General features: G+C 47.0%; 1 long non-coding RNA gene across 3 annotated transcripts in view; it reads right to left on the minus strand.

Annotated features, from left to right (window-relative positions):
• The window catches only part of LOC138582043 (uncharacterized), a 526,633-nt gene that overhangs the window by 131,766 nt on the left and 382,406 nt on the right, over window positions 1-12,461 (minus strand). Inside the window, exons 1-2 of one of the 3 annotated variants that reach the window (XR_011304937.1) lie at window positions 9,619-10,038; window positions 5,784-5,883 (exon numbers count right to left, since the gene is read on the minus strand). This is a non-coding gene — a long non-coding RNA (uncharacterized lncRNA). Of the gene's footprint in view, window positions 1-5,783; window positions 5,884-6,976; window positions 7,000-9,618; window positions 10,039-12,461 lie in introns of those variants that run through there. The other 2 variants (XR_011304939.1, XR_011304938.1) reach the window with 2 other exon arrangements.

A 12,461-nucleotide genomic window follows, 5' to 3' on the forward strand; every position in this document is an offset into this window, starting at 1 on the left:
AGAGCTGTTCAACTTCCAGCGGGAATTCCTAAGGAGACTCCAGTGAGACCTTTCGCAGAGGGACAGATCGAGGAGACAAAAATTGTTAACACAGCAAAAAGGCCTGTGATCTAGAGACTAGAAAACAAGAGCAAATGTCGTTGACACCAGAAGACAGCAGATACGTATTCCAGGTCTTCTTCCACCTCATTGAAAACTTTCCAGAACTAGTGGGTAGACCCAGCAATGTTGACATACCCGCATTCCTCAGTAATCCAGCAAAAAACCCGCAACTGAACCGGCACCTGAGGGCTATTGCAGCGCAACTAAGAAGCAATTATAGACATCCACTCCCGAGGAGAGCCTTAGAAGGAGGAAATCCAGAATAGAACTTTGTCGACATCATTTCACTGTGGAGCATATAGAGAAGAGTGACGCTGTTCCTCAACTTGTCACTGAGAGACCAAACGAAAGGAGCAGACACAAGAACTTCGCCATCGTATTTTTCCTGTTCTCCGTCCTTCTCAGCTTTCCTATTTTTTCATATATTGACTTCTGCTTTTATTTTTGTTCCTGTTAGTACAAAATCTCATTTGTGCGATTCTGACTCGTTTTCTGTTTTTCCTACATTTTCATTTTTATTTTTGTTCCTAATTTTGCAACTCTATTTTTGTGAAGTATAGCTCAGTTTTTCCTATTTTGCCACACGTACACTACAGTTTTATTTTTATTTTTTACTTTTCCAGCATTTTGTGCGATTTTGTAGCAGTTCCATCATTTTATTTTTCAAATTTGAACTGTTTCCAGCACGTCCTCAGGACCAAAGCAAATTTGAGGCGTGTATTGGGACCTCACCTAGTATCGATATGCTTAGATGGATGTGATGTACCAGAGTTGATAGCCTAACCTTTTTTCCATAGTCTAGCGAACAGAACCGTGCTGCATACCCAGAGACTGCCATCATCACCCACAAGAGGGGGGACACTGAAAGCACTCAACACTTTAGTAGTAAGAAACATTCGAACTGTGAGACCAGAGCAAAAGAAGGAATAAACAACTGACTATGAACTCATTCGAAATGGGGGTCCAGAACAGTAACTTGGTTTTGCCCCCAAACAGAAGGGCGCACCCGCTTTCCTGGAAGAAAATGCTGCAAACTTTCACTCAGAACGATTATGTGCATATGTACAGTGATCATAATTGTTTTTCTATTATTAACAATCAGAACTGCTTTCTTTATTGGTGCCCGAAGTGTCCCCCTATCAGTGCACCCACCAGATAATGAACATCTGGGGCCTACAAATGCACCCAGATCCTACATAGTGATTCCAGTTCCACGAAAAGCTAATGATGAAGCAAATGATTTAAAATTGAATATAATTAGCAGTTATACATATACACACGAGGTGATGAATGAGAGAAAAGGCTGGAGATAGGGTCAGCACGGTATGAATGATAATGTAGCACAGGCCACGGCACGCACCCACACTCAGAATGCACACAAACAAGGGCAAGTGTCAATGGCTACAAGGCCTCCAACGAAGGCAGCAGAGAAGGAGAGACTGCCTGACGAACTTTCAATTCCAGAGAATAGTGGAGATAACCAAGAAAAGCCAAGTGAAATGCCAAAGAAGGAGGGAATAGCAAGATCCCTCGAAAGAACAGAAGTGGCCACAAAAGAACTCACAGAGAAGACCCACATGCTAATAGAGTATTTGTTCCCATTCATAGTCCAAGCAAAGAAACTACACAAGGAGCTGAAAAAAAGAACTATAGAAACTGTAACTGCAAGCACACCTGCCCCAACGCAAGGAACAAAACGCAGGCCTACAACACAGCCACAAGTTGGGAGGTTGATGAACCAATGGTGGTTACGGGAAGTTTATGGCAGACTGCAAAAGGGAAGAAGAGGAAGCAAAAATCCTCCTCCTACCTCAGCGATGCAGTCAAGGCAGCCTGCTCCATCGAGATACCCGGAGTGGAAAAGCAATACAGATGCATTCAGAGACGTAGTCATAGCAAACTACAGAAGAACGCTGAGAATCAAGAGAAGCCCTCATGAAGATAACAATGAACTTAATGACTACCTGGACAGCACAGCCCATCTTGGAAACAACATATGGTACCAGCATATGAAAGTAGGACGAAGGCAGTCGGAAGGAGAATGCTTCGTCTGTGCACTCCTGCCATACAGTATGGGAAAGTCCAAGATCTTTGTGGCTGTAGAAATGGATGCCTCTACAGCACACTGTATGTCACACGTAGCAATGTGTAACACCAGAGGACAATTTATGGGAAGAGACGCCTCATTGATATGGGCCAACGAAAAGGATTACCCGGATGAAGATAGGTACGTCCAGGACATTAAAACAAGAAACCGAGCACACACCAGAAATCATGTGATCAGGTACGAGAACCCTGGCATCAAAGGATCAGGGATAAGATGGGAAGTTAACCCGAGACTGAACGTTCGAGAGAAGACTACAAAAGAGGCCCAAATCTGGAAGAACAGAGGCCAAATGCAGATCTGGGGGTCAGTGGTCTCCCCAGACGGATGGGAAGACGGAGTAGTAATCTGCCGAGCGTGGATGGTCCTTGGAGCCTGCAAGGAAGCAATAGAGAATTCACAGAAGTTATGCAAACCTCTGTGGCCAAAGCTAGTAAAGTTACTAACATGGGTCGAAGATAGAGGGGGACCCCTGCAGATAGTGCCACTGGAGAGCCCGAAACAATGCTTCAGAAACAATGGCACAAGGAAGATGGGAGAGAAACAAAACTGCGGACGAATCTTTGAAGCTCCAGGAATGACATAAGGAACCGTAGTTATTATGGACCATTACTGGGCGTGTGGATCCAAGTCATACATAAGACTGCCGAAAAACTGGGGAGGCATATGAACACTAGTGAACGTCCACGTTCCCGCACTAGTGATCCCTAAAAATGACCTGAAGTTAGACAGTTTCCCGAAAGCAGATGCTCATCTAAGAAGAAGAAGAAGATCTCTGAAACTGATATCCAGGATGAAGAGGGAAAATTACTTTTCTCCCAAATCAGAAGAGGCACTCCATGCAATCCCATACGAACACAGGCTGTTCAGCCTCACCTCAACAGTATTCACAACACTGCTCTTGCCCCACATCCAAGTTGGAGTGAATGCTAAATGGTTAACCAGATGGGAGTTATTGCAGACCATCAATACCACTATAAAAGGATTCAACGCGATCAAAGAAGAGCTGAGAGCAATCAGACTGATGACCCTCCAGAACAGATATGTGCTTGACATGATCACATCAATGGATGGGGGTGTTTGTGTGGAGAATCATGTTGCACATTCGTACCATCACACGATGAAGAAAACGGAACCCTAACAGAGGCTATAAGCATGTTGACAAGCCTAATAAAAACAGATGATCGATGAAATATGATGACAGCTGGTTTGGAGACCTATTCTCGTGGGTCCCACAATGGATGGCAGATATATTCAAGTTTCTGGGAGCTCTACTAGCAATGGTGTTGCTAGGATTCTGTGTAATCAAGATAATCATTACACAGTGCCAGAAAACTGCAAAGAAGGCCGTAGGGATGAAAATAATGATTGATGTCGAACCAGGATGGAAGCCCAGAGACCCGACTGATGAAGAAATAAGAGACTTTGTGAAAGCCAGCAAATCTGCGCCAGAAGGAACAAAGTTCACATACCCTAAGAAACGAAGACGGTATAAGGGAAAATGGATCTACTGCAGCCCAAATGGACAATGTCAGCTAATGATGTGGAACAAAGACGAACATGTGAAGACAGCAGGGAGTTTGAAGGGAGTGATAAAAATATGGACTCCAAAGGCTCACACATTCACACCATCATGTACCAACGCAGAGGACGATGAGCATGACACTGAAGAAACAAAAGAAATGAATGCAAAAGGAGATTGCAGAAGTGAACCAACCAGAGGAGGGGGGGGGGGTGGAGTGTAAAGGAGGTCCCAGACATGGCCTGCACCCCTTCCCCTCATTTTGAGGCACCAGGAACGCGCTCGCCAAGGTATGTGACGTATGAAGAGCAAATTAATCTACAAAGAGCTGCAGTGGGACTCTGCACAGTATATATCAGAAGATCCATACCGGTTGAAGCACCCATAACCAGACAACCCTGGGCAGCACAGTACCCTATCAGACAGCCATACCAGCCGCTGATACGAAATGAGGAGTACCTACACACGGTCCACGAAGAGACCCCAAAGCCTTAACGGAAGGCCAGTGGAAATGACACAATGGCCTGAACAGATTCGAGAATGACCAAGAGCAGCTATCGAAGATAACACGCCAGTGCGAGTAACTACGAAAATGAATGGAATAGGCACAGAGAGGAGACAATGTTACAATGCCAGGAAACAGTGTTACGAGACAAGATGGAAGCAACCGTCCTGTTAACGTGTGTAAATAGGCTTGAAACGCAAGATGCTAAGAAATCGATATTGCTTGCAATGCTTAGTAGAAGATAGAGCGCCAAGCGCCAACCGTACATCTATCTCAATAAGGCACATTATACAAGTAGGACTCCATTTTGTAAAAGCAGAAAAGGTACCCAGGTGGCCAGAGGCCTGCCAGGCCAAGTTTCGAAACCCAGCCAAAGGCAAAAGAAGGAGCGGAATCGAAACTCAACAAAGAGCGGCTCATGCCTAGGAAATCGAGGTCAACCGGAGAAGGCGAGGAGAGCGTCAGCTCACAAGACTCTAACTTCAGAGCATACCAGCCTGCCTCATGAATGTCAAGATAAGGGGGGCCGATGCAGGTGGCTAGGCTGACACAGAATTAAATGCACTAAAAGCTGGAAAGTGAAGCAGATTCATGGTGAACTAACACGTGACCAGCCAGGCGCGAAGAAGTACCATCGCCTGATGTCACCCAGGACCCGAGGATGCCATAACTTTTCCCAATAAGAGACTACAGTTTCGAGGCCATCCTTAGCCAACTAATTGACATGTCGCCCTAAAACACTGATTGATGGAAGGGAGGCAGGGTGAAACTGGGGACACCAGGCACAGGGGTGTCTATTCTGCATGCTGCTAATTAAAGTGGAGATTTATGTTTAGGGGTGTAACTTGCCCAATCACAATGGACCATGTAATCTAGGGTCCTATAGACACTGTAGCCAATGAGATGTCATATTTGTAGTGACGTCAATCACGTGTGATATAGAGCGATGGGCGTAGACGCCCACCCGATAAGAGTTATCCAATCCACATGCTCCATTATCATATACAGATATAACACCTATATTTAAGTTACCTTTCCTAACCAATTATATTGCATGATGATTTTTTATAAAATTTAGACGTCAGTGATGACGATTTGTGCCTATAAAAACTGTTGTTCAACTGAGGTTCATGGAAGTCGGAGCGAGACCGGTGATCGCACTACAGCGGATTCCCATTTGTTTCCCTGTTTGATGTATGTAACATTAAACAGACTTCCCTTTGCCAAACTACTTGTTATTGAGTCGTGTCGGAGTAAGTGAATCCTGCACCTGAATCCTCACATGGTGCAGCTATCTTGTCTTACAAGTTCTAGAGGGTGAGTGCTGACCAATGGGCCGTCAGCGAATTCCTCTCCTCTTGAACAAGTACACAGTGCGCTGTAAATGCAACTCCTACATGAGACGAAAATACCGCCCCAAACTGGACATGAGAAAGGAACAGCCTCAAACATAGGTTTGAAATCCCTAATTGTGACTCCTACTTTACCTTTAAAATTACCCCACCATTACGATAGCAAAATACAGTCGTTTTTAAAAAAGACATTCTTACCGTCGGCAAGTCCTAATACAGATGTCAGGATTTTTTAATGGTGCCATTGCTGCTGGGGACTTTGCTGTCCAAGATGGGATGATTGAGCCAATTTGTGTTCCTGCAATTGAAAAAGTACAATAAAAAAATATTATAGACTTACCAGATTGACCGTACCAATATTTGCGCACTACACTCTGCCAGTCAGCACACCCGCACACAAAAGGTACCTAGGGCGCAGGGTCCAACCGGGAAATCTCCAAAGTTCCCTATAGGCCAGTCCACCCCAGCTGGCAGAGAGAGCAGTCAGGGCACAGACCTGAAAACGTGACTCATACTCAGTCTCTATAATAATAGAGCGAGCGAGAGAAAGAGCATCAGCTTGTTATATTTTACCCTTAACAGTTGATAAGTCCAGCCTGCTGGCATTCAAATCATTCATCTACATATCTTGCATAGAATATGACACAGTAGTTCTTAACTCGCCAAGCTAACTTTCGGAAAAACATCGAGTAATAGCCATGTAGCTTATACTGCAGTTAGGTGACAGCAGTGACGTAGCAGCAGACTGCTGCGGCTGCCATGCCAGACACGAGGGACACTGGCTTCTCTGCAACATATGGTGCCACATGCAGGCGAAGGCCTGGCACCCACAGCAGGATGATATACATGAATTCCACTTTAAATCACTTCTATGGCAGCGGTGCACTTAAAGTACTGTTGGTAATTCAGTGATTTTAGTACATCAAGGTATGCATAGATTTGTTCCATAGTAGATGGCTCCCGGGGAAGCTCAGCGGGTTGACAGACAATTGCTGAGACTGTGTTTAAGGTAGAATTTAACCAAAACAATAAAAACAAAAAAATATATGCAAAACTTGTTAATCAAATGACTTGTTGAAATTACTCAACAAAAAAAAGGAAGTGCTATAAAATGTGTTTGGCCAAGGGATGGATTGGGTTGGGGTATTTCTGCCTCTGTTTGGCACCCATGAACCCAGTTTAATTTCCTAATTTATTTGTAAAAACATAACATCTTTATAAATATAACCTGTGATAAAACACAAAGCAAGGGGCACACAAATTAAAGAGCGTATTGGTGTGGTGCTCAGGGAAAAAAAAAACATCTAAAAGAAAGAAAACTAGTGAACGCAAGTTTCAGCAGCATTTTTGAGTTTGGAAATGACTTTTTTCTTTGAATGTGTAAAACTCACATATGAACAATAATGTGTTCAGCATGTAGAATGCCTGCTTCCAACAGTGACCACTCTCCTCGCCGCCGCAGTGATGTTCATGGCCCATTGATTTCCGTGGTGTCCCCTTCAGGACAGAAAAAACAAACGGGAAGAGCAAACATAGCCAGGAAACGCGAGAGTGACGGCTGGGGAAAGGAGCACTGCTTAAATTTGGTCACCGAGACGCCAGTTTCCCTCTGCAAAGCTGGGGGCTTGGTAAAGCCTGGTCATGGCTGAGGCAAGCCAGGTCCTGAGATCTGGCCAGACATCTGTTGCCGGATCTCAGACCCGGCCAGCGCCGTCCCATGGACCAGAGGGATGTCGAGACAGAGGGACAGCCAAAGCAGGGGGACCGGTGTTGTATGATAGCTGGCTCCCCCACGGCATATTGCTGGAGAGCCCAGCAATCTGCTGTGGGGGAGCTGGATATCATAAAACACTGGCAATGTGTGCTTCCGTCGCCGCTCGCCTCTTCTTCCCCCATGGCCAAGCAAGATGGGGCACAGAGGGAGAGAGGCACAGGCGGAATTAGCATTGCAGTGATCTGGCCCCCTGCTCACCTTTCCCCACGCGTTAAGTAATCGTGGGTCCAAAGGGGGAAGAGGGAAGCAAAGGGACCGACAAAGGCCCGAAACGCTTGCTTCCCGGCACTCCCTCCAACTGTGGTGTGGCGGTCTGAGCCAAGAAGTGGCATCCCTCACCAGGCAATAAGACACTGGCGGCAGCAGCAGGAAGCAACAACGCAGCGTGGACACGCAATCCAAATGCAGGAAAGCGCACGTCCAGGCTGCATTTATTTCCTGCGCCCCCATCACGTTGCACTGACTGAGCATGTATTTTCTCGCAGTCCTGGATCACACACCCCACAGATTGAGACCTCTGCCTACAATAGGGCTATTTTTTAGGGCTAAATACTCATTGTTATCTTGCTGGCAAGACTACATAGGAGTTTGCATTTTCACTGTATACTAGCAAAGCAACATGCAGGCACCTAGTCAGTGAGACAACGCAGGTAAATCAAGGAAGTCTGTCCTATATAGAGAGAAAGAAATATGGGGGGGCCAAGAAAGACATCTTGTGGTACAGACTCTGGCCGGTACAGCTCAATGCACTGCCGGGCAGCACTGAGCATTGAAGTCAGGCACATCTCCCTGCAATGTTCAGAACCCCTCACCTCGTAAAAGGCAGTAAAGTTACAGAAATCATACCAAGGGAACAGCATGGCGTAGTGAGCTCATTCCTGTTTTAACCGTGACAGCTGCGTTGCGCAGATAACGGCAGCACTGGTTATTGGGCCGGCTCTCGCCGGATCCGATATCCGACACCAGATGCGTAGCCAGATCACGGGATCGGGCCAGAGTCAGCCGCCGCAAACCCATGCTCTGCGCTTGTCACCAGAGGAAGTTAGAGTCCGCAGCCACGACCCGGTTTATTGATGCAATGTTTGTTGGATACTTGTATCCAACAAACATTGCATAAAAAATAAATATACAGGTATCCGACCAACATTGCATGAATAAATAAATACCCTATTATCAATGAAACTATCCCACACGATGCAGCAACCCAACTGCTTTCAAAGGGGAGCTGCGCCGGGTGTGGTTCAAGTAAAAGAAAACGTGCTTATGGCGAACAAAAATCAGCAGGTTTTAATAATGAGGTTGCAGGACAATCCCTCGGTTTAAACCAGGATTTCCCCACATATTATCTGCTCTTTCACCATTAGCTAGAGTAATTGCTCTTCTTAACGATTCTTTCACAGGTCTGCTTAAATACTCCTCTGCATGAGCTCAGATCACTGTGTAGACTAACGTTGCTGTTGGTAGGTTAGGAGCACAGATGGCTGGTACCGTTTACTCCCGTGTACAAGTGCGGTCGGACTGGCCATAAAATTGTCTCAGGCACCAATGAAAAAGTGGCCCATAGTTGTACATGGCAATCCATTCCTTTTCTGACCCTGTTTGAATAGTACCCAAGGGGGAGAGTTTTTTTATAAAATGGGATACAAATTGTGCATTAAAAAAAATATTTACTCAGCAACACTGGTCAAAACTATTATTCACATAGTGAAGTAACATCACCAGTGCCATGGAAGTTGTTTAAAGTGGAATTGATATATAGTTTGGAAAAGAAGCAGCATGAAAGAAATTTCGCCGTTTTAAACTATAATTTTGGACATTTCCTTTGATCGGAGGTCAACTGCCAGCTCCGCCCCCCATACCCCGCCTCTTTCGGTTCCGCCGCCTTCAACTCCCCCCCTACCGCGGCCCCCCCCCCCCCCAAAACTGTTTCCATTTCCACCACTGGATAAGGGTGAAGATGGCGTGCAATCGGACTTGCTGCTGGCAGCCGAATCTGCCCTGAAATTCCCTCGGTGTGTGCGGCCGACATGGGGATACCAGCCAAGAAGACACACAAAGATCCGCTGTTGGTGCAACTAAGATCAAAATATGAAAAACAAACCCATCGATGTTTTATTCTATCCTGTTCCCCTCCCTTGCCTTGTCACGCTCTGAACCACCTGTGTATGAACTCAATACAAATAAAAACATCATTAAATATACCTGGCGCTTCTCCGAGATAAGCACATTATAAATGCACAATAAAAAATAAACACCTACCCGCGCACTGCATGGAGCGCTCCTTTCTCCGTCATCCTCTTCCTAAAAGCACGTAGACATGACAGGTTCACGCCATTTCGCCTTAAAGGCTTTTCAGAAAGTATCGGCAAACTTAAAAAAAAGCACAATGCTATCGGGTCTCATACGGACTTTAAATGTGTGATTGATAATGAAAGCAATACAAGGCTTCCGTTTAGCCTTCTCTGCCACCACATCCAAAGGGGTAAATGAACAATCCCCTCGCCGGGGAATGCCAAATTGCCCCCACGTAGAAGGAAATAAATAACTGAACTGTTAAGCTGGAAATTCGTACCCACATGCGTCTGTCTGCATACAACGCATATCCCCATCTGCTGCACATACCAAATCTTCCAACCCCCTCAGTCCCCCCTCCAGCGGGAGGATAACTAACTGTTCGCTAGTACAGTGGAAGTCCCATTGGGAAGGGCGGAACGCACTGTGGCCACCCCCACTCCATAAAACACATCTCCCCAGTGCAAATCGTACATCGACATGAGAAAACCCCCAAACGAACTGAATCCACCTGTACTTTAAATAAATCTCAACCAATGCACATTACAAACCCCAAAATACACAGAAATAACCCCTCCCCAATATCATACATGCCAACCCTCCCGGAAGACTCCTGACTTTTCGTGAAAAAATATTGCTATTTTTCACGTTCTCCCGCCTAAAATACTTCTATAGCCCCAATGCATCCCCATGGGAAAATTTGCAACTCCCGATTTCTCTTATGAAATCTCCCACCCAGGTGAGTTGGAATGTTGGCATGTCTGCAATATTGCCTCACCCCTTTGATGCACATTACATATCCTCAAAATACACTGAAATAACGAGAAAAAAACGGAATCCGCCTGTACTTTAAGTAAATCTCAACCCGATGCACATTACAAACCCCCAAAATACACAGAAATACCCCCTCCCCAATACTGCCTCTGCATTAAAGTATCAACAATAGATAAATTTAAGACTTACCAGAAACCAAATAACAATCAACTATACGAAATGGTAGCGACTAGTTCCCATCCGAGAAAAGGACCATGGCAGCGGCCCGCGTGACCTCTGATGTCATCCGTGTGATTTCCGGAGCAGTGAATCGGTTCCGAAGCATGTTCAGTGAGCGGGCCGGGCTGAGCAGGAATTCTGAACGCTCTGGCTGTCGTTACAAATGCAACCGGACCATGACAGCCTTTGGCTTGCAGCGGTTGGGGTGGGCATTTTCTCTGGGGACCCTGCCTGCCTTTGGCTTGCAGCGTTTGGGGTGGGCATTTTCCTTGGGATACCGGGAACGTTTCTACGAGACCCTGGAGCCTCCTGAGCGGCAAGGCTCTGGCTGCCAGGTTGTGTGTGCTCTTGGCTGGCTGCAAATACAATTAGCATTTTCTTCCAGATACCGTGAACGTTCCTGCAATACACCCTATTTCGATAGGGGAGCGGGAAATTACATTTACTTTAAAAATCATGCTCAGCTATTCAACATGAAAGGTATGGGGAGGGCTAAGAAAAGGAACAGGGAGACAGTGTTTGATGGTGTTTAACTGATCAATGGGGGCTAATAGAGTGATTTAATGTTTCATGAGGATGTGATTATTGGGATGGGTGGTTTTAGATGGGGTCGGCTGGGGCTATCTGCGTGTGATTCGGGATTGGCACACAGGCATCTGTTGCAGGGGGGAAGGACATCATCTAATTAGATTGAGGATGGGGCATTATGGTATTGGTCTAGACTAGAGGGAGGAATGGGGCATCTTGGGGTCTGAATGGTTGAATAGGGGCATGCTGGTGTGGGTCTGGCGGATTGGGGCACGTGTGTGGATCTGGAGAAAGGGGGCACCTTGGTGTGGGTGTGGAGGGAGGGATAGGAACATAGTGATGTGGGTGTGGGGGAGGGATAGGGACAGTGGTCTGGATTTGGGGGGAGGGTTGGGTACATTGGTGTGGGTCTGTGGAGGCATGGAGGACATGGGTGTGTTTCTGGAAGGAGAGATGGGGCACATTATGTCTGGAGTGTAGCATGGGTCATCTAGGTTGGGAAGTGGGACGGGGCATCTTGGTGTGGCCTTGGAGGGAGGTGGTGGGGGCACATTGGTGTGGCTCTGAAGGGAGGTGGTGGGGGCACATTGGGGCACAGTGGGTCTGGAGTGTGGCATGGGTCATCTAGGTGTGGGTTGAGAAGTTGGACAGGGCATCTTGGTGTGGCTCTGGAGGGAGGTGGTGGGGGCACATTGGTGTGGATCTGGGCGGAGGGATCGTGCACATGGGTGTGTTTCTGGAGGGAGAGATGGGGCACAGTGGGTCTTGAGGGTGGCATGGGTCATCTAGGTGTGGGTTGGGAAGTGGGACGGGGTTCTTGGTGTGGCTCTGGAGGGAGGTGGTGGGGGCACATTGGTGTGGATCGGCGCAGAGGGATGGTGCACATGGGTGTGTTTCTGGAGGGAGAGATAGGGAACAGTGGGTCTGGAGGGTAGCATTGGCCATCTAGCTGTGGATTGGGAAATTGGATGGGGCATCTTGGTGTGGCCCTGGAGGGAGGGACTGGGGGCACATTGGTGTGGCTCTGGAGGGAGGTGGTGGGGGCACATTGGCATGGATCAGGCGGAGGGATGGTGCACATGGGTGTGTTTCTGGAGGGAGAGATGGGGCACAGTGGGTCTGGAGGGCAGCATGGGTAATCTAGGTGTGGGTTAGGAAGCTGGACGGGGCATTTTGGTGTGGTTCTGGAGGGAGGTGGTGGGGGCACATAGGTTTGGCTCTGGTGGGAGAGGTGGTGTGACTCTGGAGGGAGGTGGTGGGGGCACATTGGTGTGGATCTGGGCGGAGGG

The sequence above is a fragment of the Ambystoma mexicanum genome, chromosome 3q (assembly GCF_040938575.1).
Source record: "Ambystoma mexicanum isolate Mex_15411 chromosome 3q, UKY_AmexF1_1, whole genome shotgun sequence".
NCBI classification, from domain to species: Eukaryota; Metazoa; Chordata; class Amphibia; order Caudata; family Ambystomatidae; genus Ambystoma; species Ambystoma mexicanum.